Genomic DNA, 6,971 nt, shown 5'->3' with positions numbered 1-6,971 from the left:
GGCAGACACCTGGATTTCAGCCTTGCCATAACCAGAGTGGAGCCCAGCCGAGCCTGCTTGGCCTCCTGACCTACGAAACTGCAAAATAATAAACGGGTGTTGTTTGAGGCTGCTAAGTTTATGGTAATTTGGTGTACAGCAATAGAAGAGAACAGCCTTCATCCTAACAGGTCCGCCGAGCAGCCCAAACCTACAGGCTCCGCCCAGTGACCTTGCACAACTCACTTCTCTAGTTCAGGCAGATGGATTCATTCCCAATCTCCTGCTCGCATGGGAGACAAGGCAGAAAGGATTGTACCTCCTGCTGCCTTATTTTCTCATGACTGCTGAATTCTTTTTATTCTGCTTCCCCCTCTGCTCCCAGACCCACTCACTTACATCATGTGACAAATACAAGTTGTTTTCCACACTAACACTGCCTTCAAACCACCTATTTTTCTTTTGTCTTCACACGTTATTTTATTTTTTTGAGACAGTCTTGCTTTGTCCCCACGCTGGAGTGCAGTTGAGCTATCTCAGCTCACTGCAACCTCTGCCTCCCGGGTTCAAGCAATTCTCTGCTTCAGCCTCCCGAGTAGCTGGGATTACAGACTCCCACCACCACATCCGGCTAATTTTTGTATTTTTGTAGAGACGGGGTTTTACCATGTTGACCAGGCTGGTCTCAAACTCCTGACCTCAGGTGATCTGCCTGCCTCCACCTCCCAAAGTGCTGGGATTACAGGCGTGAGCCACTGCGCCCCGCCCAGAGGAACTTTTAAAATCTCTGATGCAAGGGACCACCCCCAGAGATTTTGATTGCAATGGTCTGGGGTGCAGCCTGCCACCGGTATTGTTAAAAGCTTCCCTGGGGAGTCTGGGATTCTACTGTGAATCCCAGAGGTAAGGTTGAGAAGGGCTGCAAGTCTGGGTCATTGCACACTGTAAGAAACTTGTGTATGAATGGACCTGTGCTGTGAAACAGCTCCACGCCACCTGTGTGTGAAACACATAACGGAACACGTAAAGCCCTGACCCTCAAGGGTCTCCTGGAATGCAAGACCTCAGGCCTCAGGGGCCTTCAGATAATGGTGTGATCAGGGCAAACAAGGAACAGCAAGGACGTGTGATCTTATTTTCCAGCTGCTTCAAAGAATCAAGTCAAATACCAGCTGCTCAGATTGCAAATTCTAGTTCACCCACCCCACCCCATGCTCAGTGAAGGGGCTCATGGCAGTTTCCTGTAAGTGTTTGTTGGTCTCGCCTTTCTAACTCCATTGTGGACCCCCTGAGAGAAGTAAACGGGTCAGGTCTCCCCTCCATGGAGCCCTGTTCACAACTGCTTATGTGATCTAGGAAGAAACCAGCAGATGGTGGAATTGGTGAGCTGTGCTCCAGGAAAGAAGGTGCCTGGAAGATAGAGATCAGCAATCCTAAGAAGGACTCTAAAAAATATTTATTCTTTTCTATTTATATAGAACTTCAGGTCGAGTGTGGTGGCTCACGCCTATAATCCCAGCACTTAGGGAGGTCAAAGCACGTGGATCATGAGGTCAGGAGTTCAAGACCAGCCTGGCTAACATGGAGAAACTCTGTTTCTACTAAAAGTACAAAAATTAGCTGGGTGTGGTGGCCCATGCCTGTAGTCCCAGCTACTCAGGAGGCTGAGGCAGGAGAATCGCTTGAACCCAGGAGGTAGAGGCTGCAGTGAGCTGAGATCGCACCACTGCACTCCAGCCTGGGAAACAAGAGTGAAACTCCATCTCAAAAAAAAAAAAAAAAAAAAAAGACACTCCTTGGTTCCCAATGCACTCTTAGGTGCACTGTTGCATTTTTTGCAACACCCATCTGCATTAGAGTAGGTTAGCTGTACAGATGAGGAAAACCAAATGATAGAGGCATAAATAGATATGCTGGAATTGGCATGAGTCAGGCAGAGTTAGAACAAGAAATCACCTTCTTAAATTTCCTAATTTCCTACATATTCTTTCCAGGATGTAGCAATACCCAGCTTCTGACCTCTCTTTCCTCACTGTTAAGAGCATTTCTGGAGGATTTTGTCTTCATTCTTTCTTTTGTCCTCCTCCCCAAAATTGTGGGTTTGTTTCATCATTCTGGAATTCTCTGTTAATCTCCTACCAAATAAATGTCCACTGACATACCTGCTTTCTTATTTTTGAAGTTAGATTCGCCAGGTGTAAATTCACAATATGTGCTAGCAAAGACAATGATTTCATCACATTAGAAGCTTCTTCAATGCAAGAAACTTATTTCCCATTGTATCTCTAGCACCATCGACAAATATTTGTGGAATGAATGAATAATGGATGAAGGGGATTTGCAAAGTTAAATGTGAACCGGGGAGGAAGCAGATGCAGGAAATTAATCCAGAGCCAGTCTGCAGATGGTTTGGTGGGCGTGGTTGTAACTTTTGGACCAAGAGCTGTGAACGATGGTGCACAAAGAAATACTGTCAGCACCACGGAGAGTGGCTTTTACCCTCTCAAATAGTGGCCAACTTTCCTGCATCTTCTTCCCGTTTCCTGCTCCTCTTCAGGATATATTCTCTGCTCAAATGAAATACTGAAACGTGGCAGGGTGGGGTGGCTCACGCCTGCAATCCCAGCACTTTGGGAGGCCAAGGTGGATGGATCACTTGAGGTCAGGAGTTTGAGACCAGCCTGGCCAACATGGTGAAACTCCATCTCTACTAAAAATACAAAAATTAGCTGGGCGTGGTGATGCACGCCTGTAATCCCAGCTACTCGGGAGGCCGAGACAGGAGAATTCCTTGAACCCGGGAGGTGGAGGTTGCAGTGAGCTGTGATTGTGCCACTGCACTCCAGTCTGGGCTACAGAGTGAGACTCTGTAGAAAAAAAAAAAAAAAGAAAGAAAGGAAGAAGTGATGAAATGCTCTTCGGAGAATTCAGTGAGCCTTTGGATACTGACTTTCAGTAAAGTCCTCCCCTGCTCCCTGCCTTTTTTTTCTATAAACTGTCCTTACTCCTCCGGGGTCAGAATCCCTTCTCCTTCTGTGGTCCCCAGACAGTGCTCCTCCCTGAGGCAAATGAGTTGCAGGAGGGATGTGAATGACATGCCCTTCCTCCACCACTAGTGTTTCTGCTGAAACCATCCATATTCACTTTGCTAAATTAATCAGGGAAGAAGGGAGGGGGAGAAATGAAAATGAACCAAGCTTGCAACACATTCAGCGTTCATCATGAGGTCATCCTGCTCTCTGACCTGCCCTTCCTCACAGTGGTTTGGTGCCTGCTGTCATCACACAGATCTGTTCCAAGATGATAGCTCCCCTTAACTGCTCTAGAGGTAAGAACTTGAACATTATGAAATGTTAAGTTTTGGTCAGACACGGTGGCTCACGTCGGTAATCCCAGCACTTTGGGAGGCCGAGGTGGGTGGATCTCCCGGTCAGGAGTTTGAGACCAGCCTGGCCAACATGGTGAAACCCGATTTCTACTTTACAAAAATTAGCTTGTGGTGGCGGGCACCTGTAACCCCAGCTACTCTGGAGGCTGAGGCAGGAGAATTGCTTGAACCCAGGAGGCAGAGGTTGCAGTGAGCTGAGATCATGCCACTGCACTCTAGCCTGGGCAACAAGAGTGAGACTCCATTTCAAAAAAAAAAAAAAATGTTAAGTTTTCCATTTGAGATATTCTTTCAGGTTCTGTATACTGATGAAACCACTGATGCCACTTGGTCTGAAGGAACCCATAGGAGCTGACTCACCAAAGAATGCATTTTCCACACTCTGATTTCAACCAATTGATAACCCCAATCCTCCAGCCCCTCATCCTTTCATGATCCCCTTAAAATTGCCAGCCCAGAACTCCTTGGGGAGATGGATTTGAGGGTTTCCTCCCATATCTCACTTGGCGCCCTGTGATCATGACACTCTTTCTCTGCTGCAAATCCTGCTGTCTCAGTGAACTGATCTGTCACTGCACAGTGGGTGTGTGAGCCTGTTGGTCCTATAACATTGCTTCATCAGGATGCTTTGAGGCTCCATACCACAGGCCCTCCCTGCACTGGCCAGCTGCCCCTGCCCTTCTCCTCATTGCTGTCCTCCCACCCTCCTCCACTTTCTTCCCTGAGAGATGGTGCCCAGAGTCTGCAGGGCTAGTCCAGGGTGGTGCTGTGGCCAAGGGGCCAACGTTCCAGCTCAGCCCCTTCTGCTCCGTGGGCCAAGAATCAGCGTCTGCCATCCGAAGGGCAGTAGGCCTTCTGTATTGGCTCTAGGTCCATACTTAGGACCTTATGAGGGGCAGGTGATGATAAAGGAAGAGGCTACCCGCAGTGGGCATTTGATTGGCAATAGGAAGGCTGAGAGGGGTCACAGGCTGGAGAGCTTCATAGACTGCATCCCACCATGAAGGAAATGGAAACTTGGCTTTTCCACGCTCAGATGATAAGGGAAGAAACTTTCATGATGACGTTTATAAGAGTATTCTGACTAAGTAAGTTGGGACCCAAGGAAAGGAAGAGGCTGTAAGAGCCCAAATCTTTCCCTTCACATGGCCCCCAGAGGCTTTAAACTCTCCCACTTCTTCAAGGCCCAAGCCCCTTCCTTCAGCTCATCTTGGATCACATCCAAACGAGGTAACAAACATTTATTAAAAATTTGTATTCACAAAACTTTGTATCAGGCTGGACGCGGTGGCTCATACCTGTAATCTCAGCAAATTGGGAGGCAAAGGCGGGAGATTCACTTGAGCCCAGGAGGTCTTATCAGTATCTTTATTCTCCTTGATCAACACAAACACTTTAGGACACTTTCTTTCCAATCATCCATCTTGAATTTTACGCTGCTATTATTGTGTACTTTAGTTCTATCACACTTTTTTTTTAAACCGTCAAATTTAGCAATGGGGTTACGTAATAACTTCAGTGACACTAATGTTAATAATTCTGATAACCCACTACCATCAGACCAGCCTACCCTGTTTTTTTTAACCTGAAACCCCAAAATATGTTGTTTTCTACAGTCACTGCTATGGTTTAAGTGTGTCTCCCCAAATTTGTTGGTCCCCAGTTCAGCGGTGTTGGGAGATGGGAATTTTAAGAGGTGATTTGATCATTACGAGAGACTGATGCCATTCTCTTGAGATGGGGTTAATTCCGGAGGCAATGAGTTCTCACTCTTTTGGGACTGGCTTGGCTATTGCAAGAGCAGCCTGCAACAAAGTGAGGCTTCCTTACATCTTCCCCTTTGACACATAACTGCTTCTCTTCTGCTTCTCCATCATGTTATGATGCAGCACTAGCCCCTCACCAGAAGCCAACCAGTTGCCACCCACTTGACATTGGACTTCCCAGCCTCCAGAACCATGAGCTGAATAAATTTCTGTTCACTACAAATTACCCAGTCTGTAGTATTCCATTATAGCAACAAAAAATGGACTAAAGCCATCACTGTCCATTTAGATTTACCCACACGTTTATCATTTTCTTTCTTTTCTTTTTTTTTTTTGAGACGGAGTTTCGCTCTTGTTACCCAGGCTGGAGTGCAATGGCGTGATCTCGGCTCACCGCAACCTCCGCCTCCTGGGTTCAGGCAATTCTCCTACCTCAGCCTCCTGAGTAGCTGGGATTACAGGCATGCGCCACCACGCCCAGCTAATTTTGTTGTATTTTTAGTAGAGACGGGGTTTCACCATGTTGACCAGGATGGTCTCGATCTCTTGACCTCGTGATCCACCCGCCTCGGCCTCCCAAAGTGCTGGGATTACAGGCGTGAGCCACCGCGCCCGGCCCCCGATCTAATTTTTTAAATAATTTCCTTTAGGGGGATATGTTTGTAACAGAATATTTCAGTTTTTCTCTGAAGGTGTATTTAGTTCATCTTCATCTTTGAAAGACTGTTGGGACTGCAGCTGTGGATTGGTGTTCATTTTCTCCCAGCACATCACATCAAAGGTATTCTTCCATCAGCTTCTTGTTCCCATTTTTGCTATCGAGAAATCAGTGGAAAGTCTAATTTTGTTTTCATATGTGTAATCCATTCTTTATTTCCCATCACTTGCTTTGTTCTTTTTTTTGAGATGGAGTCTTGTTCTGTTGCCCAGGCTGGAGTGCAGTGGCATGATCTCAGCTCACTGCAACCTCCGCTTCCCAGGTTCAAGCAATTCTCCTGTCTCAGCCTCCCGAGTAGCTGGGACTACAGGTGAGCACCACCACACCTGGTTAGTTTTTGTATTTTTAGTAGAGATGGGGTTTCACTGTATTGGTCAGGCTGGTTTTGAACTCCTAACCTCATGATTCACCCTCCTCAGCCTCCCAAAGTGCTGGGATTACAGATTGAGACCATCCTGACCAACATGGTGAAACCCCATCTTTACTAAAAATACAAAAATTAGCTGGGTGTGGTGGCATGCACCTGTAGTCCCAGCTACTCGGGAGGCTGAGGCTGGAGAATTGCTTGAACCTGGGAAGCAGAAGTTGCAGTGAGCTGAGATCGCACCACTGCACTCCAGCCTGGTGCCTGGTGACAGAGCAAGACTCTGTCTCAAAAAAAAAAGTGAATTGAATTAATGTTTAATTTTACTAATTTTGTTCTTTTTTAATCTGTTTTATTCTATTTATTTATTCTTTGGATTTGTTGGGCTTCCTAGCTTACCAGCATTTTTCAGTGGCATATTCTTCATCAGATTTTTTTTTTTTGAGACAGAGTCTTGCTCTGTCACCCTGGCTGGAGTACAGTGACCTTGGCTCACTGCAACTTCTACCTCCTGGGTTCAAGTGCTTATCGTGCCTCAGCCTCGTGAGTAGCTGGGATTACAGGCCTGCACCACCACACCTGGCTAATTTTTGTATTTTTGGTAGAAATGGGGTTTCACCATGTTGGCCAGGCTGGTCTCGAACTCCTGGTCTGCCTGCCTTGGCCTCCCAAAGTGCTGGGATTACAGGTGTGAGCCACTGTGCCTGGCCTCTGAATTTTTTTTAATGTTGCTTTTATCCTTTTTTCTTTTGATAA

The sequence above is a fragment of the Aotus nancymaae genome, unplaced genomic scaffold (assembly GCF_030222135.1).
Source record: "Aotus nancymaae isolate 86718 unplaced genomic scaffold, 86718_ANA_hifiasm-v0.15.2.pri h1tg000028l, whole genome shotgun sequence".
Classification (NCBI taxonomy): domain Eukaryota; kingdom Metazoa; phylum Chordata; class Mammalia; order Primates; family Aotidae; genus Aotus; species Aotus nancymaae.
Note: the sequence above shows the minus strand (reverse complement) of the source record.